This window comes from Orbicella faveolata, unplaced genomic scaffold, assembly GCF_042242905.1.
Source record: "Orbicella faveolata isolate gen_17 unplaced genomic scaffold, um_ofav_v1 contig_40, whole genome shotgun sequence".
NCBI classification, from domain to species: domain Eukaryota; kingdom Metazoa; phylum Cnidaria; class Anthozoa; order Scleractinia; family Merulinidae; genus Orbicella; species Orbicella faveolata.
This window is the reverse complement of record NW_028301570.1, coordinates 198,796-218,583: the sequence shown is the minus strand read 5'-3', so window position 1 is coordinate 218,583 and position 19,788 is coordinate 198,796. Positions and strand designations below refer to the sequence as shown.

General features: G+C 44.6%; 30 non-coding genes and 9 pseudogenes across 30 annotated transcripts; all 39 read left to right on the top strand.

The window, feature by feature from the left end:
- Positions 1-368: 368 nt before the first annotated feature.
- Positions 369-487, top strand: LOC149100352 (5S ribosomal RNA). Its single transcript, XR_016203364.1, has one exon. It is a non-coding gene; the product is annotated as a 5S ribosomal RNA (ribosomal RNA).
- Positions 488-871: 384 nt separating this feature from the next.
- Positions 872-990, top strand: LOC149100351 (5S ribosomal RNA). Its single transcript, XR_016203363.1, has one exon. It is a non-coding gene; the product is annotated as a 5S ribosomal RNA (ribosomal RNA).
- Positions 991-1,375: 385 nt separating this feature from the next.
- Positions 1,376-1,494, top strand: LOC149100350 (5S ribosomal RNA). Its single transcript, XR_016203361.1, has one exon. It is a non-coding gene; the product is annotated as a 5S ribosomal RNA (ribosomal RNA).
- A 384-nt stretch (positions 1,495-1,878) lies between these two features.
- Positions 1,879-1,997, top strand: LOC149100349 (5S ribosomal RNA; annotated as a pseudogene).
- A 384-nt stretch (positions 1,998-2,381) lies between these two features.
- On the top strand, positions 2,382-2,500 carry LOC149100348 (5S ribosomal RNA). Its single transcript, XR_016203360.1, has one exon. It is a non-coding gene; the product is annotated as a 5S ribosomal RNA (ribosomal RNA).
- Positions 2,501-2,884: 384 nt separating this feature from the next.
- Positions 2,885-3,003, top strand: LOC149100347 (5S ribosomal RNA). Its single transcript, XR_016203359.1, has one exon. It is a non-coding gene; the product is annotated as a 5S ribosomal RNA (ribosomal RNA).
- A 385-nt stretch (positions 3,004-3,388) lies between these two features.
- LOC149100346 (5S ribosomal RNA) lies at positions 3,389-3,507 on the top strand. Its single transcript, XR_016203358.1, has one exon. It is a non-coding gene; the product is annotated as a 5S ribosomal RNA (ribosomal RNA).
- A 384-nt stretch (positions 3,508-3,891) lies between these two features.
- Positions 3,892-4,010, top strand: LOC149100345 (5S ribosomal RNA). Its single transcript, XR_016203357.1, has one exon. It is a non-coding gene; the product is annotated as a 5S ribosomal RNA (ribosomal RNA).
- Positions 4,011-4,394: 384 nt separating this feature from the next.
- Positions 4,395-4,513, top strand: LOC149100344 (5S ribosomal RNA). The gene has a single exon (XR_016203356.1). It is a non-coding gene; the product is annotated as a 5S ribosomal RNA (ribosomal RNA).
- A 384-nt stretch (positions 4,514-4,897) lies between these two features.
- On the top strand, positions 4,898-5,016 carry LOC149100343 (5S ribosomal RNA). The gene has a single exon (XR_016203355.1). It is a non-coding gene; the product is annotated as a 5S ribosomal RNA (ribosomal RNA).
- A 384-nt stretch (positions 5,017-5,400) lies between these two features.
- On the top strand, positions 5,401-5,519 carry LOC149100342 (5S ribosomal RNA). Its single transcript, XR_016203354.1, has one exon. It is a non-coding gene; the product is annotated as a 5S ribosomal RNA (ribosomal RNA).
- Positions 5,520-5,904: 385 nt separating this feature from the next.
- LOC149100341 (5S ribosomal RNA) lies at positions 5,905-6,023 on the top strand. Its single transcript, XR_016203353.1, has one exon. It is a non-coding gene; the product is annotated as a 5S ribosomal RNA (ribosomal RNA).
- Positions 6,024-6,407: 384 nt separating this feature from the next.
- LOC149100340 (5S ribosomal RNA) lies at positions 6,408-6,526 on the top strand. The gene has a single exon (XR_016203352.1). It is a non-coding gene; the product is annotated as a 5S ribosomal RNA (ribosomal RNA).
- Positions 6,527-6,910: 384 nt separating this feature from the next.
- On the top strand, positions 6,911-7,029 carry LOC149100339 (5S ribosomal RNA). Its single transcript, XR_016203350.1, has one exon. It is a non-coding gene; the product is annotated as a 5S ribosomal RNA (ribosomal RNA).
- Positions 7,030-7,413: 384 nt separating this feature from the next.
- LOC149100338 (5S ribosomal RNA) lies at positions 7,414-7,532 on the top strand. Its single transcript, XR_016203349.1, has one exon. It is a non-coding gene; the product is annotated as a 5S ribosomal RNA (ribosomal RNA).
- A 385-nt stretch (positions 7,533-7,917) lies between these two features.
- LOC149100337 (5S ribosomal RNA) lies at positions 7,918-8,036 on the top strand (annotated as a pseudogene).
- A 384-nt stretch (positions 8,037-8,420) lies between these two features.
- Positions 8,421-8,539, top strand: LOC149100336 (5S ribosomal RNA). The gene has a single exon (XR_016203348.1). It is a non-coding gene; the product is annotated as a 5S ribosomal RNA (ribosomal RNA).
- A 385-nt stretch (positions 8,540-8,924) lies between these two features.
- Positions 8,925-9,043, top strand: LOC149100335 (5S ribosomal RNA). The gene has a single exon (XR_016203347.1). It is a non-coding gene; the product is annotated as a 5S ribosomal RNA (ribosomal RNA).
- Positions 9,044-9,427: 384 nt separating this feature from the next.
- Positions 9,428-9,546, top strand: LOC149100334 (5S ribosomal RNA). The gene has a single exon (XR_016203346.1). It is a non-coding gene; the product is annotated as a 5S ribosomal RNA (ribosomal RNA).
- A 385-nt stretch (positions 9,547-9,931) lies between these two features.
- Positions 9,932-10,050, top strand: LOC149100333 (5S ribosomal RNA). Its single transcript, XR_016203345.1, has one exon. It is a non-coding gene; the product is annotated as a 5S ribosomal RNA (ribosomal RNA).
- A 384-nt stretch (positions 10,051-10,434) lies between these two features.
- Positions 10,435-10,553, top strand: LOC149100332 (5S ribosomal RNA). Its single transcript, XR_016203344.1, has one exon. It is a non-coding gene; the product is annotated as a 5S ribosomal RNA (ribosomal RNA).
- A 385-nt stretch (positions 10,554-10,938) lies between these two features.
- LOC149100331 (5S ribosomal RNA) lies at positions 10,939-11,057 on the top strand (annotated as a pseudogene).
- Positions 11,058-11,441: 384 nt separating this feature from the next.
- On the top strand, positions 11,442-11,560 carry LOC149100330 (5S ribosomal RNA; annotated as a pseudogene).
- Positions 11,561-11,945: 385 nt separating this feature from the next.
- Positions 11,946-12,064, top strand: LOC149100329 (5S ribosomal RNA; annotated as a pseudogene).
- Positions 12,065-12,448: 384 nt separating this feature from the next.
- Positions 12,449-12,567, top strand: LOC149100328 (5S ribosomal RNA; annotated as a pseudogene).
- Positions 12,568-12,952: 385 nt separating this feature from the next.
- Positions 12,953-13,071, top strand: LOC149100327 (5S ribosomal RNA; annotated as a pseudogene).
- A 384-nt stretch (positions 13,072-13,455) lies between these two features.
- LOC149100326 (5S ribosomal RNA) lies at positions 13,456-13,574 on the top strand (annotated as a pseudogene).
- A 385-nt stretch (positions 13,575-13,959) lies between these two features.
- On the top strand, positions 13,960-14,078 carry LOC149100325 (5S ribosomal RNA). The gene has a single exon (XR_016203343.1). It is a non-coding gene; the product is annotated as a 5S ribosomal RNA (ribosomal RNA).
- Positions 14,079-14,462: 384 nt separating this feature from the next.
- LOC149100324 (5S ribosomal RNA) lies at positions 14,463-14,581 on the top strand. The gene has a single exon (XR_016203342.1). It is a non-coding gene; the product is annotated as a 5S ribosomal RNA (ribosomal RNA).
- Positions 14,582-14,965: 384 nt separating this feature from the next.
- LOC149100323 (5S ribosomal RNA) lies at positions 14,966-15,084 on the top strand. The gene has a single exon (XR_016203341.1). It is a non-coding gene; the product is annotated as a 5S ribosomal RNA (ribosomal RNA).
- A 385-nt stretch (positions 15,085-15,469) lies between these two features.
- On the top strand, positions 15,470-15,588 carry LOC149100322 (5S ribosomal RNA). Its single transcript, XR_016203339.1, has one exon. It is a non-coding gene; the product is annotated as a 5S ribosomal RNA (ribosomal RNA).
- Positions 15,589-15,973: 385 nt separating this feature from the next.
- LOC149100321 (5S ribosomal RNA) lies at positions 15,974-16,092 on the top strand. Its single transcript, XR_016203338.1, has one exon. It is a non-coding gene; the product is annotated as a 5S ribosomal RNA (ribosomal RNA).
- Positions 16,093-16,476: 384 nt separating this feature from the next.
- On the top strand, positions 16,477-16,595 carry LOC149100320 (5S ribosomal RNA). Its single transcript, XR_016203337.1, has one exon. It is a non-coding gene; the product is annotated as a 5S ribosomal RNA (ribosomal RNA).
- A 385-nt stretch (positions 16,596-16,980) lies between these two features.
- On the top strand, positions 16,981-17,099 carry LOC149100319 (5S ribosomal RNA; annotated as a pseudogene).
- Positions 17,100-17,483: 384 nt separating this feature from the next.
- On the top strand, positions 17,484-17,602 carry LOC149100318 (5S ribosomal RNA). Its single transcript, XR_016203336.1, has one exon. It is a non-coding gene; the product is annotated as a 5S ribosomal RNA (ribosomal RNA).
- A 384-nt stretch (positions 17,603-17,986) lies between these two features.
- LOC149100317 (5S ribosomal RNA) lies at positions 17,987-18,105 on the top strand. The gene has a single exon (XR_016203335.1). It is a non-coding gene; the product is annotated as a 5S ribosomal RNA (ribosomal RNA).
- Positions 18,106-18,490: 385 nt separating this feature from the next.
- Positions 18,491-18,609, top strand: LOC149100316 (5S ribosomal RNA). Its single transcript, XR_016203334.1, has one exon. It is a non-coding gene; the product is annotated as a 5S ribosomal RNA (ribosomal RNA).
- Positions 18,610-18,994: 385 nt separating this feature from the next.
- On the top strand, positions 18,995-19,113 carry LOC149100315 (5S ribosomal RNA). Its single transcript, XR_016203333.1, has one exon. It is a non-coding gene; the product is annotated as a 5S ribosomal RNA (ribosomal RNA).
- A 385-nt stretch (positions 19,114-19,498) lies between these two features.
- Positions 19,499-19,617, top strand: LOC149100314 (5S ribosomal RNA). Its single transcript, XR_016203332.1, has one exon. It is a non-coding gene; the product is annotated as a 5S ribosomal RNA (ribosomal RNA).
- Positions 19,618-19,788: the final 171 nt, after the last annotated feature.

The following is a 19,788-nucleotide window of genomic DNA, read 5'->3' as shown; positions in this document are numbered from 1 at the left end:
ACTGGACTCTTCAGAGAAGATTTCCATACGCCTCCACATCATTGATCCCTCTGTTTTCAAAATGTTGTCTTTTTTTTTTTGGAATTATTTTTCCAGCAAGTTGACAGCATATTAGAAGATTTTCTTGTTTGATTACAGCACTGCAACACTGAGCAGCACACTGGAGGCAATCTCTTGAATGTGGCTTTGATGACTGACCATTGGAGAATCGCCCTTTTGTGATTTGAAGTCTTAGCTGGCTTTGGAATCTCTGGGTTAAGTAGCCGAGACGTAATTGGAAATTCATGACAACAGCAATTAAAGGCCTTCCTTCTAAGAGACTTAAAAGAGAGTCCAAGCAATTGGGCAAGGTTTGAGTTGTTTCTTTCGTCTACGACCACACCACAGGGAACGTACCGGTTCTCGTCCGATCACCGAAGTCAAGTCCTGTTGGGCGGCGTCAGTACCTGGCTGGGTGACCACCTGGGAATACGCCGTGTTGTAGACTTTTGGAGCCATTTTGGGACTGGACTCTTCAGAGAAGATTTCCATACGCCTCCACATCATTGATCCCTCTGTTTTCAAAATGTTGTCTTTTTTTTTTGGAATTATTTTTCCAGCAAGTTGACAGCATATTAGAAGATTTTCTTGTTTGATTACAGCACTGCAACACTGAGCAGCACACTGGAGGCAATCTCTTGAATGTGGCTTTGATGACTGACCATTGGAGAATCGCCCTTTTGTGATTTGAAGTCTTAGCTGGCTTTGGAATCTCTGGGTTAAGTAGCCGAGACGTAATTGGAAATTCATGACAACAGCAATTAAAGGCCTTCCTTCTAAGAGACTTAAAAGAGAGTCCAAGCAATTGGGCAAGGTTTGAGTTGTTTCTTTCGTCTACGACCACACCACAGGGAACGTACCGGTTCTCGTCCGATCACCGAAGTCAAGTCCTGTTGGGCGGCGTCAGTACCTGGCTGGGTGACCACCTGGGAATACGCCGTGTTGTAGACTTTTGGAGCCATTTTGGGACTGGACTCTTCAGAGAAGATTTCCATACGCCTCCACATCATTGATCCCTCTGTTTTCAAAATGTTGTCTTTTTTTTTTTGGAATTATTTTTCCAGCAAGTTGACAGCATATTAGAAGATTTTCTTGTTTGATTACAGCACTGCAACACTGAGCAGCACACTGGAGGCAATCTCTTGAATGTGGCTTTGATGACTGACCATTGGAGAATCGCCCTTTTGTGATTTGAAGTCTTAGCTGGCTTTGGAATCTCTGGGTTAAGTAGCCGAGACGTAATTGGAAATTCATGACAACAGCAATTAAAGGCCTTCCTTCTAAGAGACTTAAAAGAGAGTCCAAGCAATTGGGCAAGGTTTGAGTTGTTTCTTTCGTCTACGACCACACCACAGGGAACGTACCGGTTCTCGTCCGATCACCGAAGTCAAGTCCTGTTGGGCGGCGTCAGTACCTGGCTGGGTGACCACCTGGGAATACGCCGTGTTGTAGACTTTTGGAGCCATTTTGGGACTGGACTCTTCAGAGAAGATTTCCATACGCCTCCACATCATTGATCCCTCTGTTTTCAAAATGTTGTCTTTTTTTTTTGGAATTATTTTTCCAGCAAGTTGACAGCATATTAGAAGATTTTCTTGTTTGATTACAGCACTGCAACACTGAGCAGCACACTGGAGGCAATCTCTTGAATGTGGCTTTGATGACTGACCATTGGAGAATCGCCCTTTTGTGATTTGAAGTCTTAGCTGGCTTTGGAATCTCTGGGTTAAGTAGCCGAGACGTAATTGGAAATTCATGACAACAGCAATTAAAGGCCTTCCTTCTAAGAGACTTAAAAGAGAGTCCAAGCAATTGGGCAAGGTTTGAGTTGTTTCTTTCGTCTACGACCACACCACAGGGAACGTACCGGTTCTCGTCCGATGACCGAAGTCAAGTCCTGTTGGGCGGCGTCAGTACCTGGCTGGGTGACCACCTGGGAATACGCCGTGTTGTAGACTTTTGGAGCCATTTTGGGACTGGACTCTTCAGAGAAGATTTCCATACGCCTCCACATCATTGATCCCTCTGTTTTCAAAATGTTGTCTTTTTTTTTTGGAATTATTTTTGCAGCAAGTTGACAGCATATTAGAAGATTTTCTTGTTTGATTACAGCACTGCAACACTGAGCAGCACACTGGAGGCAATCTCTTGAATGTGGCTTTGATGACTGACCATTGGAGAATCGCCCTTTTGTGATTTGAAGTCTTAGCTGGCTTTGGAATCTCTGGGTTAAGTAGCCGAGACGTAATTGGAAATTCATGACAACAGCAATTAAAGGCCTTCCTTCTAAGAGACTTAAAAGAGAGTCCAAGCAATTGGGCAAGGTTTGAGTTGTTTCTTTCGTCTACGACCACACCACAGGGAACGTACCGGTTCTCGTCCGATCACCGAAGTCAAGTCCTGTTGGGCGGCGTCAGTACCTGGCTGGGTGACCACCTGGGAATACGCCGTGTTGTAGACTTTTGGAGCCATTTTGGGACTGGACTCTTCAGAGAAGATTTCCATACGCCTCCACATCATTGATCCCTCTGTTTTCAAAATGTTGTCTTTTTTTTTTGGAATTATTTTTCCAGCAAGTTGACAGCATATTAGAAGATTTTCTTGTTTGATTACAGCACTGCAACACTGAGCAGCACACTGGAGGCAATCTCTTGAATGTGGCTTTGATGACTGACCATTGGAGAATCGCCCTTTTGTGATTTGAAGTCTTAGCTGGCTTTGGAATCTCTGGGTTAAGTAGCCGAGACGTAATTGGAAATTCATGACAACAGCAATTAAAGGCCTTCCTTCTAAGAGACTTAAAAGAGAGTCCAAGCAATTGGGCAAGGTTTGAGTTGTTTCTTTCGTCTACGACCACACCACAGGGAACGTACCGGTTCTCGTCCGATCACCGAAGTCAAGTCCTGTTGGGCGGCGTCAGTACCTGGCTGGGTGACCACCTGGGAATACGCCGTGTTGTAGACTTTTGGAGCCATTTTGGGACTGGACTCTTCAGAGAAGATTTCCATACGCCTCCACATCATTGATCCCTCTGTTTTCAAAATGTTGTCTTTTTTTTTTTGGAATTATTTTTGCAGCAAGTTGACAGCATATTAGAAGATTTTCTTGTTTGATTACAGCACTGCAACACTGAGCAGCACACTGGAGGCAATCTCTTGAATGTGGCTTTGATGACTGACCATTGGAGAATCGCCCTTTTGTGATTTGAAGTCTTAGCTGGCTTTGGAATCTCTGGGTTAAGTAGCCGAGACGTAATTGGAAATTCATGACAACAGCAATTAAAGGCCTTCCTTCTAAGAGACTTAAAAGAGAGTCCAAGCAATTGGGCAAGGTTTGAGTTGTTTCTTTCGTCTACGACCACACCACAGGGAACGTACCGGTTCTCGTCCGATCACCGAAGTCAAGTCCTGTTGGGCGGCGTCAGTACCTGGCTGGGTGACCACCTGGGAATACGCCGTGTTGTAGACTTTTGGAGCCATTTTGGGACTGGACTCTTCAGAGAAGATTTCCATACGCCTCCACATCATTGATCCCTCTGTTTTCAAAATGTTGTCTTTTTTTTTTGGAATTATTTTTGCAGCAAGTTGACAGCATATTAGAAGATTTTCTTGTTTGATTACAGCACTGCAACACTGAGCAGCACACTGGAGGCAATCTCTTGAATGTGGCTTTGATGACTGACCATTGGAGAATCGCCCTTTTGTGATTTGAAGTCTTAGCTGGCTTTGGAATCTCTGGGTTAAGTAGCCGAGACGTAATTGGAAATTCATGACAACAGCAATTAAAGGCCTTCCTTCTAAGAGACTTAAAAGAGAGTCCAAGCAATTGGGCAAGGTTTGAGTTGTTTCTTTCGTCTACGACCACACCACAGGGAACGTACCGGTTCTCGTCCGATCACCGAAGTCAAGTCCTGTTGGGCGGCGTCAGTACCTGGCTGGGTGACCACCTGGGAATACGCCGTGTTGTAGACTTTTGGAGCCATTTTGGGACTGGACTCTTCAGAGAAGATTTCCATACGCCTCCACATCATTGATCCCTCTGTTTTCAAAATGTTGTCTTTTTTTTTTGGAATTATTTTTCCAGCAAGTTGACAGCATATTAGAAGAATTTCTTGTTTGATTACAGCACTGCAACACTGAGCAGCACACTGGAGGCAATCTCTTGAATGTGGCTTTGATGACTGACCATTGGAGAATCGCCCTTTTGTGATTTGAAGTCTTAGCTGGCTTTGGAATCTCTGGGTTAAGTAGCCGAGACGTAATTGGAAATTCATGACAACAGCAATTAAAGGCCTTCCTTCTAAGAGACTTAAAAGAGAGTCCAAGCAATTGGGCAAGGTTTGAGTTGTTTCTTTCGTCTACGACCACACCACAGGGAACGTACCGGTTCTCGTCCGATCACCGAAGTCAAGTCCTGTTGGGCGGCGTCAGTACCTGGCTGGGTGACCACCTGGGAATACGCCGTGTTGTAGACTTTTGGAGCCATTTTGGGACTGGACTCTTCAGAGAAGATTTCCATACGCCTCCACATCATTGATCCCTCTGTTTTCAAAATGTTGTCTTTTTTTTTTGGAATTATTTTTCCAGCAAGTTGACAGCATATTAGAAGATTTTCTTGTTTGATTACAGCACTGCAACACTGAGCAGCACACTGGAGGCAATCTCTTGAATGTGGCTTTGATGACTGACCATTGGAGAATCGCCCTTTTGTGATTTGAAGTCTTAGCTGGCTTTGGAATCTCTGGGTTAAGTAGCCGAGACGTAATTGGAAATTCATGACAACAGCAATTAAAGGCCTTCCTTCTAAGAGACTTAAAAGAGAGTCCAAGCAATTGGGCAAGGTTTGAGTTGTTTCTTTCGTCTACGACCACACCACAGGGAACGTACCGGTTCTCGTCCGATCACCGAAGTCAAGTCCTGTTGGGCGGCGTCAGTACCTGGCTGGGTGACCACCTGGGAATACGCCGTGTTGTAGACTTTTGGAGCCATTTTGGGACTGGACTCTTCAGAGAAGATTTCCATACGCCTCCACATCATTGATCCCTCTGTTTTCAAAATGTTGTCTTTTTTTTTTGGAATTATTTTTCCAGCAAGTTGACAGCATATTAGAAGATTTTCTTGTTTGATTACAGCACTGCAACACTGAGCAGCACACTGGAGGCAATCTCTTGAATGTGGCTTTGATGACTGACCATTGGAGAATCGCCCTTTTGTGATTTGAAGTCTTAGCTGGCTTTGGAATCTCTGGGTTAAGTAGCCGAGACGTAATTGGAAATTCATGACAACAGCAATTAAAGGCCTTCCTTCTAAGAGACTTAAAAGAGAGTCCAAGCAATTGGGCAAGGTTTGAGTTGTTTCTTTCGTCTACGACCACACCACAGGGAACGTACCGGTTCTCGTCCGATCACCGAAGTCAAGTCCTGTTGGGCGGCGTCAGTACCTGGCTGGGTGACCACCTGGGAATACGCCGTGTTGTAGACTTTTGGAGCCATTTTGGGACTGGACTCTTCAGAGAAGATTTCCATACGCCTCCACATCATTGATCCCTCTGTTTTCAAAATGTTGTCTTTTTTTTTTTGGAATTATTTTTCCAGCAAGTTGACAGCATATTAGAAGATTTTCTTGTTTGATTACAGCACTGCAACACTGAGCAGCACACTGGAGGCAATCTCTTGAATGTGGCTTTGATGACTGACCATTGGAGAATCGCCCTTTTGTGATTTGAAGTCTTAGCTGGCTTTGGAATCTCTGGGTTAAGTAGCCGAGACGTAATTGGAAATTCATGACAACAGCAATTAAAGGCCTTCCTTCTAAGAGACTTAAAAGAGAGTCCAAGCAATTGGGCAAGGTTTGAGTTGTTTCTTTCGTCTACGACCACACCACAGGGAACGTACCGGTTCTCGTCCGATCACCGAAGTCAAGTCCTGTTGGGCGGCGTCAGTACCTGGCTGGGTGACCACCTGGGAATACGCCGTGTTGTAGACTTTTGGAGCCATTTTGGGACTGGACTCTTCAGAGAAGATTTCCATACGCCTCCACATCATTGATCCCTCTGTTTTCAAAATGTTGTCTTTTTTTTTTGGAATTATTTTTCCAGCAAGTTGACAGCATATTAGAAGATTTTCTTGTTTGATTACAGCACTGCAACACTGAGCAGCACACTGGAGGCAATCTCTTGAATGTGGCTTTGATGACTGACCATTGGAGAATCGCCCTTTTGTGATTTGAAGTCTTAGCTGGCTTTGGAATCTCTGGGTTAAGTAGCCGAGACGTAATTGGAAATTCATGACAACAGCAATTAAAGGCCTTCCTTCTAAGAGACTTAAAAGAGAGTCCAAGCAATTGGGCAAGGTTTGAGTTGTTTCTTTCGTCTACGACCACACCACAGGGAACGTACCGGTTCTCGTCCGATCACCGAAGTCAAGTCCTGTTGGGCGGCGTCAGTACCTGGCTGGGTGACCACCTGGGAATACGCCGTGTTGTAGACTTTTGGAGCCATTTTGGGACTGGACTCTTCAGAGAAGATTTCCATACGCCTCCACATCATTGATCCCTCTGTTTTCAAAATGTTGTCTTTTTTTTTTGGAATTATTTTTCCAGCAAGTTGACAGCATATTAGAAGATTTTCTTGTTTGATTACAGCACTGCAACACTGAGCAGCACACTGGAGGCAATCTCTTGAATGTGGCTTTGATGACTGACCATTGGAGAATCGCCCTTTTGTGATTTGAAGTCTTAGCTGGCTTTGGAATCTCTGGGTTAAGTAGCCGAGACGTAATTGGAAATTCATGACAACAGCAATTAAAGGCCTTCCTTCTAAGAGACTTAAAAGAGAGTCCAAGCAATTGGGCAAGGTTTGAGTTGTTTCTTTCGTCTACGACCACACCACAGGGAACGTACCGGTTCTCGTCCGATCACCGAAGTCAAGTCCTGTTGGGCGGCGTCAGTACCTGGCTGGGTGACCACCTGGGAATACGCCGTGTTGTAGACTTTTGGAGCCATTTTGGGACTGGACTCTTCAGAGAAGATTTCCATACGCCTCCACATCATTGATCCCTCTGTTTTCAAAATGTTGTCTTTTTTTTTTGGAATTATTTTTGCAGCAAGTTGACAGCATATTAGAAGATTTTCTTGTTTGATTACAGCACTGCAACACTGAGCAGCACACTGGAGGCAATCTCTTGAATGTGGCTTTGATGACTGACCATTGGAGAATCGCCCTTTTGTGATTTGAAGTCTTAGCTGGCTTTGGAATCTCTGGGTTAAGTAGCCGAGACGTAATTGGAAATTCATGACAACAGCAATTAAAGGCCTTCCTTCTAAGAGACTTAAAAGAGAGTCCAAGCAATTGGGCAAGGTTTGAGTTGTTTCTTTCGTCTACGACCACACCACAGGGAACGTACCGGTTCTCGTCCGATCACCGAAGTCAAGTCCTGTTGGGCGGCGTCAGTACCTGGCTGGGTGACCACCTGGGAATACGCCGTGTTGTAGACTTTTGGAGCCATTTTGGGACTGGACTCTTCAGAGAAGATTTCCATACGCCTCCACATCATTGATCCCTCTGTTTTCAAAATGTTGTCTTTTTTTTTTTGGAATTATTTTTCCAGCAAGTTGACAGCATATTAGAAGATTTTCTTGTTTGATTACAGCACTGCAACACTGAGCAGCACACTGGAGGCAATCTCTTGAATGTGGCTTTGATGACTGACCATTGGAGAATCGCCCTTTTGTGATTTGAAGTCTTAGCTGGCTTTGGAATCTCTGGGTTAAGTAGCCGAGACGTAATTGGAAATTCATGACAACAGCAATTAAAGGCCTTCCTTCTAAGAGACTTAAAAGAGAGTCCAAGCAATTGGGCAAGGTTTGAGTTGTTTCTTTCGTCTACGACCACACCACAGGGAACGTACCGGTTCTCGTCCGATGACCGAAGTCAAGTCCTGTTGGGCGGCGTCAGTACCTGGCTGGGTGACCACCTGGGAATACGCCGTGTTGTAGACTTTTGGAGCCATTTTGGGACTGGACTCTTCAGAGAAGATTTCCATACGCCTCCACATCATTGATCCCTCTGTTTTCAAAATGTTGTCTTTTTTTTTTGGAATTATTTTTGCAGCAAGTTGACAGCATATTAGAAGATTTTCTTGTTTGATTACAGCACTGCAACACTGAGCAGCACACTGGAGGCAATCTCTTGAATGTGGCTTTGATGACTGACCATTGGAGAATCGCCCTTTTGTGATTTGAAGTCTTAGCTGGCTTTGGAATCTCTGGGTTAAGTAGCCGAGACGTAATTGGAAATTCATGACAACAGCAATTAAAGGCCTTCCTTCTAAGAGACTTAAAAGAGAGTCCAAGCAATTGGGCAAGGTTTGAGTTGTTTCTTTCGTCTACGACCACACCACAGGGAACGTACCGGTTCTCGTCCGATCACCGAAGTCAAGTCCTGTTGGGCGGCGTCAGTACCTGGCTGGGTGACCACCTGGGAATACGCCGTGTTGTAGACTTTTGGAGCCATTTTGGGACTGGACTCTTCAGAGAAGATTTCCATACGCCTCCACATCATTGATCCCTCTGTTTTCAAAATGTTGTCTTTTTTTTTTTGGAATTATTTTTCCAGCAAGTTGACAGCATATTAGAAGATTTTCTTGTTTGATTACAGCACTGCAACACTGAGCAGCACACTGGAGGCAATCTCTTGAATGTGGCTTTGATGACTGACCATTGGAGAATCGCCCTTTTGTGATTTGAAGTCTTAGCTGGCTTTGGAATCTCTGGGTTAAGTAGCCGAGACGTAATTGGAAATTCATGACAACAGCAATTAAAGGCCTTCCTTCTAAGAGACTTAAAAGAGAGTCCAAGCAATTGGGCAAGGTTTGAGTTGTTTCTTTCGTCTACGACCACACCACAGGGAACGTACCGGTTCTCGTCCGATCACCGAAGTCAAGTCCTGTTGGGCGGCGTCAGTACCTGGCTGGGTGACCACCTGGGAATACGCCGTGTTGTAGACTTTTGGAGCCATTTTGGGACTGGACTCTTCAGAGAAGATTTCCATACGCCTCCACATCATTGATCCCTCTGTTTTCAAAATGTTGTCTTTTTTTTTTGGAATTATTTTTCCAGCAAGTTGACAGCATATTAGAAGATTTTCTTGTTTGATTACAGCACTGCAACACTGAGCAGCACACTGGAGGCAATCTCTTGAATGTGGCTTTGATGACTGACCATTGGAGAATCGCCCTTTTGTGATTTGAAGTCTTAGCTGGCTTTGGAATCTCTGGGTTAAGTAGCCGAGACGTAATTGGAAATTCATGACAACAGCAATTAAAGGCCTTCCTTCTAAGAGACTTAAAAGAGAGTCCAAGCAATTGGGCAAGGTTTGAGTTGTTTCTTTCGTCTACGACCACACCACAGGGAACGTACCGGTTCTCGTCCGATCACCGAAGTCAAGTCCTGTTGGGCGGCGTCAGTACCTGGCTGGGTGACCACCTGGGAATACGCCGTGTTGTAGACTTTTGGAGCCATTTTGGGACTGGACTCTTCAGAGAAGATTTCCATACGCCTCCACATCATTGATCCCTCTGTTTTCAAAATGTTGTCTTTTTTTTTTTGGAATTATTTTTCCAGCAAGTTGACAGCATATTAGAAGATTTTCTTGTTTGATTACAGCACTGCAACACTGAGCAGCACACTGGAGGCAATCTCTTGAATGTGGCTTTGATGACTGACCATTGGAGAATCGCCCTTTTGTGATTTGAAGTCTTAGCTGGCTTTGGAATCTCTGGGTTAAGTAGCCGAGACGTAATTGGAAATTCATGACAACAGCAATTAAAGGCCTTCCTTCTAAGAGACTTAAAAGAGAGTCCAAGCAATTGGGCAAGGTTTGAGTTGTTTCTTTCGTCTACGACCACACCACAGGGAACGTACCGGTTCTCGTCCGATCACCGAAGTCAAGTCCTGTTGGGCGGCGTCAGTACCTGGCTGGGTGACCACCTGGGAATACGCCGTGTTGTAGACTTTTGGAGCCATTTTGGGACTGGACTCTTCAGAGAAGATTTCCATACGCCTCCACATCATTGATCCCTCTGTTTTCAAAATGTTGTCTTTTTTTTTTGGAATTATTTTTGCAGCAAGTTGACAGCATATTAGAAGATTTTCTTGTTTGATTACAGCACTGCAACACTGAGCAGCACACTGGAGGCAATCTCTTGAATGTGGCTTTGATGACTGACCATTGGAGAATCGCCCTTTTGTGATTTGAAGTCTTAGCTGGCTTTGGAATCTCTGGGTTAAGTAGCCGAGACGTAATTGGAAATTCATGACAACAGCAATTAAAGGCCTTCCTTCTAAGAGACTTAAAAGAGAGTCCAAGCAATTGGGCAAGGTTTGAGTTGTTTCTTTCGTCTACGACCACACCACAGGGAACGTACCGGTTCTCGTCCGATCACCGAAGTCAAGTCCTGTTGGGCGGCGTCAGTACCTGGCTGGGTGACCACCTGGGAATACGCCGTGTTGTAGACTTTTGGAGCCATTTTGGGACTGGACTCTTCAGAGAAGATTTCCATACGCCTCCACATCATTGATCCCTCTGTTTTCAAAATGTTGTCTTTTTTTTTTTGGAATTATTTTTCCAGCAAGTTGACAGCATATTAGAAGATTTTCTTGTTTGATTACAGCACTGCAACACTGAGCAGCACACTGGAGGCAATCTCTTGAATGTGGCTTTGATGACTGACCATTGGAGAATCGCCCTTTTGTGATTTGAAGTCTTAGCTGGCTTTGGAATCTCTGGGTTAAGTAGCCGAGACGTAATTGGAAATTCATGACAACAGCAATTAAAGGCCTTCCTTCTAAGAGACTTAAAAGAGAGTCCAAGCAATTGGGCAAGGTTTGAGTTGTTTCTTTCGTCTACGACCACACCACAGGGAACGTACCGGTTCTCGTCCGATGACCGAAGTCAAGTCCTGTTGGGCGGCGTCAGTACCTGGCTGGGTGACCACCTGGGAATACGCCGTGTTGTAGACTTTTGGAGCCATTTTGGGACTGGACTCTTCAGAGAAGATTTCCATACGCCTCCACATCATTGATCCCTCTGTTTTCAAAATGTTGTCTTTTTTTTTTGGAATTATTTTTGCAGCAAGTTGACAGCATATTAGAAGATTTTCTTGTTTGATTACAGCACTGCAACACTGAGCAGCACACTGGAGGCAATCTCTTGAATGTGGCTTTGATGACTGACCATTGGAGAATCGCCCTTTTGTGATTTGAAGTCTTAGCTGGCTTTGGAATCTCTGGGTTAAGTAGCCGAGACGTAATTGGAAATTCATGACAACAGCAATTAAAGGCCTTCCTTCTAAGAGACTTAAAAGAGAGTCCAAGCAATTGGGCAAGGTTTGAGTTGTTTCTTTCGTCTACGACCACACCACAGGGAACGTACCGGTTCTCGTCCGATGACCGAAGTCAAGTCCTGTTGGGCGGCGTCAGTACCTGGCTGGGTGACCACCTGGGAATACGCCGTGTTGTAGACTTTTGGAGCCATTTTGGGACTGGACTCTTCAGAGAAGATTTCCATACGCCTCCACATCATTGATCCCTCTGTTTTCAAAATGTTGTCTTTTTTTTTTTGGAATTATTTTTCCAGCAAGTTGACAGCATATTAGAAGATTTTCTTGTTTGATTACAGCACTGCAACACTGAGCAGCACACTGGAGGCAATCTCTTGAATGTGGCTTTGATGACTGACCATTGGAGAATCGCCCTTTTGTGATTTGAAGTCTTAGCTGGCTTTGGAATCTCTGGGTTAAGTAGCCGAGACGTAATTGGAAATTCATGACAACAGCAATTAAAGGCCTTCCTTCTAAGAGACTTAAAAGAGAGTCCAAGCAATTGGGCAAGGTTTGAGTTGTTTCTTTCGTCTACGACCACACCACAGGGAACGTACCGGTTCTCGTCCGATGACCGAAGTCAAGTCCTGTTGGGCGGCGTCAGTACCTGGCTGGGTGACCACCTGGGAATACGCCGTGTTGTAGACTTTTGGAGCCATTTTGGGACTGGACTCTTCAGAGAAGATTTCCATACGCCTCCACATCATTGATCCCTCTGTTTTCAAAATGTTGTCTTTTTTTTTTGGAATTATTTTTCCAGCAAGTTGACAGCATATTAGAAGATTTTCTTGTTTGATTACAGCACTGCAACACTGAGCAGCACACTGGAGGCAATCTCTTGAATGTGGCTTTGATGACTGACCATTGGAGAATCGCCCTTTTGTGATTTGAAGTCTTAGCTGGCTTTGGAATCTCTGGGTTAAGTAGCCGAGACGTAATTGGAAATTCATGACAACAGCAATTAAAGGCCTTCCTTCTAAGAGACTTAAAAGAGAGTCCAAGCAATTGGGCAAGGTTTGAGTTGTTTCTTTCGTCTACGACCACACCACAGGGAACGTACCGGTTCTCGTCCGATGACCGAAGTCAAGTCCTGTTGGGCGGCGTCAGTACCTGGCTGGGTGACCACCTGGGAATACGCCGTGTTGTAGACTTTTGGAGCCATTTTGGGACTGGACTCTTCAGAGAAGATTTCCATACGCCTCCACATCATTGATCCCTCTGTTTTCAAAATGTTGTCTTTTTTTTTTTGGAATTATTTTTGCAGCAAGTTGACAGCATATTAGAAGATTTTCTTGTTTGATTACAGCACTGCAACACTGAGCAGCACACTGGAGGCAATCTCTTGAATGTGGCTTTGATGACTGACCATTGGAGAATCGCCCTTTTGTGATTTGAAGTCTTAGCTGGCTTTGGAATCTCTGGGTTAAGTAGCCGAGACGTAATTGGAAATTCATGACAACAGCAATTAAAGGCCTTCCTTCTAAGAGACTTAAAAGAGAGTCCAAGCAATTGGGCAAGGTTTGAGTTGTTTCTTTCGTCTACGACCACACCACAGGGAACGTACCGGTTCTCGTCCGATGACCGAAGTCAAGTCCTGTTGGGCGGCGTCAGTACCTGGCTGGGTGACCACCTGGGAATACGCCGTGTTGTAGACTTTTGGAGCCATTTTGGGACTGGACTCTTCAGAGAAGATTTCCATACGCCTCCACATCATTGATCCCTCTGTTTTCAAAATGTTGTCTTTTTTTTTTGGAATTATTTTTCCAGCAAGTTGACAGCATATTAGAAGATTTTCTTGTTTGATTACAGCACTGCAACACTGAGCAGCACACTGGAGGCAATCTCTTGAATGTGGCTTTGATGACTGACCATTGGAGAATCGCCCTTTTGTGATTTGAAGTCTTAGCTGGCTTTGGAATCTCTGGGTTAAGTAGCCGAGACGTAATTGGAAATTCATGACAACAGCAATTAAAGGCCTTCCTTCTAAGAGACTTAAAAGAGAGTCCAAGCAATTGGGCAAGGTTTGAGTTGTTTCTTTCGTCTACGACCACACCACAGGGAACGTACCGGTTCTCGTCCGATGACCGAAGTCAAGTCCTGTTGGGCGGCGTCAGTACCTGGCTGGGTGACCACCTGGGAATACGCCGTGTTGTAGACTTTTGGAGCCATTTTGGGACTGGACTCTTCAGAGAAGATTTCCATACGCCTCCACATCATTGATCCCTCTGTTTTCAAAATGTTGTCTTTTTTTTTTTGGAATTATTTTTCCAGCAAGTTGACAGCATATTAGAAGATTTTCTTGTTTGATTACAGCACTGCAACACTGAGCAGCACACTGGAGGCAATCTCTTGAATGTGGCTTTGATGACTGACCATTGGAGAATCGCCCTTTTGTGATTTGAAGTCTTAGCTGGCTTTGGAATCTCTGGGTTAAGTAGCCGAGACGTAATTGGAAATTCATGACAACAGCAATTAAAGGCCTTCCTTCTAAGAGACTTAAAAGAGAGTCCAAGCAATTGGGCAAGGTTTGAGTTGTTTCTTTCGTCTACGACCACACCACAGGGAACGTACCGGTTCTCGTCCGATCACCGAAGTCAAGTCCTGTTGGGCGGCGTCAGTACCTGGCTGGGTGACCACCTGGGAATACGCCGTGTTGTAGACTTTTGGAGCCATTTTGGGACTGGACTCTTCAGAGAAGATTTCCATACGCCTCCACATCATTGATCCCTCTGTTTTCAAAATGTTGTCTTTTTTTTTTGGAATTATTTTTGCAGCAAGTTGACAGCATATTAGAAGATTTTCTTGTTTGATTACAGCACTGCAACACTGAGCAGCACACTGGAGGCAATCTCTTGAATGTGGCTTTGATGACTGACCATTGGAGAATCGCCCTTTTGTGATTTGAAGTCTTAGCTGGCTTTGGAATCTCTGGGTTAAGTAGCCGAGACGTAATTGGAAATTCATGACAACAGCAATTAAAGGCCTTCCTTCTAAGAGACTTAAAAGAGAGTCCAAGCAATTGGGCAAGGTTTGAGTTGTTTCTTTCGTCTACGACCACACCACAGGGAACGTACCGGTTCTCGTCCGATCACCGAAGTCAAGTCCTGTTGGGCGGCGTCAGTACCTGGCTGGGTGACCACCTGGGAATACGCCGTGTTGTAGACTTTTGGAGCCATTTTGGGACTGGACTCTTCAGAGAAGATTTCCATACGCCTCCACATCATTGATCCCTCTGTTTTCAAAATGTTGTCTTTTTTTTTTGGAATTATTTTTGCAGCAAGTTGACAGCATATTAGAAGATTTTCTTGTTTGATTACAGCACTGCAACACTGAGCAGCACACTGGAGGCAATCTCTTGAATGTGGCTTTGATGACTGACCATTGGAGAATCGCCCTTTTGTGATTTGAAGTCTTAGCTGGCTTTGGAATCTCTGGGTTAAGTAGCCGAGACGTAATTGGAAATTCATGACAACAGCAATTAAAGGCCTTCCTTCTAAGAGACTTAAAAGAGAGTCCAAGCAATTGGGCAAGGTTTGAGTTGTTTCTTTCGTCTACGACCACACCACAGGGAACGTACCGGTTCTCGTCCGATCACCGAAGTCAAGTCCTGTTGGGCGGCGTCAGTACCTGGCTGGGTGACCACCTGGGAATACGCCGTGTTGTAGACTTTTGGAGCCATTTTGGGACTGGACTCTTCAGAGAAGATTTCCATACGCCTCCACATCATTGATCCCTCTGTTTTCAAAATGTTGTCTTTTTTTTTTTGGAATTATTTTTCCAGCAAGTTGACAGCATATTAGAAGATTTTCTTGTTTGATTACAGCACTGCAACACTGAGCAGCACACTGGAGGCAATCTCTTGAATGTGGCTTTGATGACTGACCATTGGAGAATCGCCCTTTTGTGATTTGAAGTCTTAGCTGGCTTTGGAATCTCTGGGTTAAGTAGCCGAGACGTAATTGGAAATTCATGACAACAGCAATTAAAGGCCTTCCTTCTAAGAGACTTAAAAGAGAGTCCAAGCAATTGGGCAAGGTTTGAGTTGTTTCTTTCGTCTACGACCACACCACAGGGAACGTACCGGTTCTCGTCCGATCACCGAAGTCAAGTCCTGTTGGGCGGCGTCAGTACCTGGCTGGGTGACCACCTGGGAATACGCCGTGTTGTAGACTTTTGGAGCCATTTTGGGACTGGACTCTTCAGAGAAGATTTCCATACGCCTCCACATCATTGATCCCTCTGTTTTCAAAATGTTGTCTTTTTTTTTTTGGAATTATTTTTGCAGCAAGTTGACAGCATATTAGAAGATTTTCTTGTTTGATTACAGCACTGCAACACTGAGCAGCACACTGGAGGCAATCTCTTGAATGTGGCTTTGATGACTGACCATTGGAGAATCGCCCTTTTGTGATTTGAAGTCTTAGCTGGCTTTGGAATCTCTGGGTTAAGTAGCCGAGACGTAATTGGAAATTCATGACAACAGCAATTAAAGGCCTTCCTTCTAAGAGACTTAAAAGAGAGTCCAAGCAATTGGGCAAGGTTTGAGTTGTTTCTTTCGTCTACGACCACACCACAGGGAACGTACCGGTTCTCGTCCGATCACCGAAGTCAAGTCCTGTTGGGCGGCGTCAGTACCTGGCTGGGTGACCACCTGGGAATACGCCGTGTTGTAGACTTTTGGAGCCATTTTGGGACTGGACTCTTCAGAGAAGATTTCCATACGCCTCCACATCATTGATCCCTCTGTTTTCAAAATGTTGTCTTTTTTTTTTGGAATTATTTTTCCAGCAAGTTGACAGCATATTAGAAGATTTTCTTGTTTGATTACAGCACTGCAACACTGAGCAGCACACTGGAGGCAATCTCTTGAATGTGGCTTTGATGACTGACCATTGGAGAATCGCCCTTTTGTGATTTGAAGTCTTAGCTGGCTTTGGAATCTCTGGGTTAAGTAGCCGAGACGTAATTGGAAATTCATGACAACAGCAATTAAAGGCCTTCCTTCTAAGAGACTTAAAAGAGAGTCCAAGCAATTGGGCAAGGTTTGAGTTGTTTCTTTCGTCTACGACCACACCACAGGGAACGTACCGGTTCTCGTCCGATCACCGAAGTCAAGTCCTGTTGGGCGGCGTCAGTACCTGGCTGGGTGACCACCTGGGAATACGCCGTGTTGTAGACTTTTGGAGCCATTTTGGGACTGGACTCTTCAGAGAAGATTTCCATACGCCTCCACATCATTGATCCCTCTGTTTTCAAAATGTTGTCTTTTTTTTTTTGGAATTATTTTTCCAGCAAGTTGACAGCATATTAGAAGATTTTCTTGTTTGATTACAGCACTGCAACACTGAGCAGCATACTGGAGGCAATCTCTTGAATGTGGCTTTGATGACTGACCATTGGAGAATCGCCCTTTTGTGATTTGAAGTCTTAGCTGGCTTTGGAATCTCTGGGTTAAGTAGCCGAGACGTAATTGGAAATTCATGACAACAGCAATTAAAGGCCTTCCTTCTAAGAGACTTAAAAGAGAGTCCAAGCAATTGGGCAAGGTTTGAGTTGTTTCTTTCGTGTACGACCACACCACAGGGAACGTACCGGTTCTCGTCCGATCACCGAAGTCAAGTCCTGTTGGGCGGCGTCAGTACCTGGCTGGGTGACCACCTGGGAATACGCCGTGTTGTAGACTTTTGGAGCCATTTTGGGACTGGACTCTTCAGAGAAGATTTCCATACGCCTCCACATCATTGATCCCTCTGTTTTCAAAATGTTGTCTTTTTTTTTTGGAATTATTTTTCCAGCAAGTTGACAGCATATTAGAAGATTTTCTTGTTTGATTACAGCACTGCAACACTGAGCAGCACACTGGAGGCAATCTCTTGAATGTGGCTTTGATGACTGACCATTGGAGAATCGCCCTTTTGTGATTTGAAGTCTTAGCTGGCTTTGGAATCTCTGGGTTAAGTAGCCGAGACGTAATTGGAAATTCATGACAACAGCAATTAAAGGCCTTCCTTCTAAGAGACTTAAAAGAGAGTCCAAGCAATTGGGCAAGGTTTGAGTTGTTTCTTTCGTCTACGACCACACCACAGGGAACGTACCGGTTCTCGTCCGATCACCGAAGTCAAGTCCTGTTGGGCGGCGTCAGTACCTGGCTGGGTGACCACCTGGGAATACGCCGTGTTGTAGACTTTTGGAGCCATTTTGGGACTGGACTCTTCAGAGAAGATTTCCATACGCCTCCACATCATTGATCCCTCTGTTTTCAAAATGTTGTCTTTTTTTTTTGGAATTATTTTTCCAGCAAGTTGACAGCATATTAGAAGATTTTCTTGTTTGATTACAGCACTGCAACACTGAGCAGCACACTGGAGGCAATCTCTTGAATGTGGCTTTGATGACTGACCATTGGAGAATCGCCCTTTTGTGATTTGAAGTCTTAGCTGGCTTTGGAATCTCTGGGTTAAGTAGCCGAGACGTAATTGGAAATTCATGACAACAGCAATTAAAGGCCTTCCTTCTAAGAGACTTAAAAGAGAGTCCAAGCAATTGGGCAAGGTTTGAGTTGTTTCTTTCGTCTACGACCACACCACAGGGAACGTACCGGTTCTCGTCCGATCACCGAAGTCAAGTCCTGTTGGGCGGCGTCAGTACCTGGCTGGGTGACCACCTGGGAATACGCCGTGTTGTAGACTTTTGGAGCCATTTTGGGACTGGACTCTTCAGAGAAGATTTCCATACGCCTCCACATCATTGATCCCTCTGTTTTCAAAATGTTGTCTTTTTTTTTTTGGAATTATTTTTCCAGCAAGTTGACAGCATATTAGAAGATTTTCTTGTTTGATTACAGCACTGCAACACTGAGCAGCACACTGGAGGCAATCTCTTGAATGTGGCTTTGATGACTGACCATTGGAGAATCGCCCTTTTGTGATTTGAAGTCTTAGCTGGCTTTGGAATCTCTGGGTTAAGTAGCCGAGACGTAATTGGAAATTCATGACAACAGCAATTAAAGGCCTTCCTTCTAAGAGACTTAAAAGAGAGTCCAAGCAATTGGGCAAGGTTTGAGTTGTTTCTTTCGTCTACGACCACACCACAGGGAACGTACCGGTTCTCGTCCGATCACCGAAGTCAAGTCCTGTTGGGCGGCGTCAGTACCTGGCTGGGTGACCACCTGGGAATACGCCGTGTTGTAGACTTTTGGAGCCATTTTGGGACTGGACTCTTCAGAGAAGATTTCCATACGCCTCCACATCATTGATCCCTCTGTTTTCAAAATGTTGTCTTTTTCTTTTTGGAATTATTTTTCCAGCAAGTTGACAGCATATTAGAAGATTTTCTTGTTTGATTACAGCACTGCAACACTGAGCAGCACACTGGAGGCAATCTCTTGAATGTGGCTTTGATGACTGACCATTGGAGAATCGCCCTTTTGTGATTTGAAGTCTTAGCTGGCTTTGGAATCTCTGGGTTAAGTAGCCGAGACGTAATTGGAAATTCATGACAACAGCAATTAAAGGCCTTCCTTCTAAGAGACTTAAAAGAGAGTCCAAGCAATTGGGCAAGGTTTGAGTTGTTTCTTTCGTCTACGACCACACCACAGGGAACGTACCGGTTCTCGTCCGATCACCGAAGTCAAGTCCTGTTGGGCGGCGTCAGTACCTGGCTGGGTGACCACCTGGGAATACGCCGTGTTGTAGACTTTTGGAGCCATTTTGGGACTGGACTCTTCAGAGAAGATTTCCATACGCCTCCACATCATTGATCCCTCTGTTTTCAAAATGTTGTCTTTTTTTTTTTGGAATTATTTTTGCAGCAAGTTGACAGCATATTAGAAGATTTTCTTGTTTGATTACAGCACTGCAACACTGAGCAGCACACTGGAGGCAATCTCTTGAATGTGGCTTTGATGACTGACCATTGGAGAATCGCCCTTTTGTGATTTGAAGTCTTAGCTGGCTTTGGAATCTCTGGGTTAAGTAGCCGAGACGTAATTGGAAATTCATGACAACAGCAATTAAAGGCCTTCCTTCTAAGAGACTTAAAAGAGAGTCCAAGCAATTGGGCAAGGTTTGAGTTGTTTCTTTCGTCTACGACCACACCACAGGGAACGTACCGGTTCTCGTCCGATCACCGAAGTCAAGTCCTGTTGGGCGGCGTCAGTACCTGGCTGGGTGACCACCTGGGAATACGCCGTGTTGTAGACTTTTGGAGCCATTTTGGGACTGGACTCTTCAGAGAAGATTTCCATACGCCTCCACATCATTGATCCCTCTGTTTTCAAAATGTTGTCTTTTTTTTTTGGAATTATTTTTCCAGCAAGTTGACAGCATATTAGAAGATTTTCTTGTTTGATTACAGCACTGCAACACTGAGCA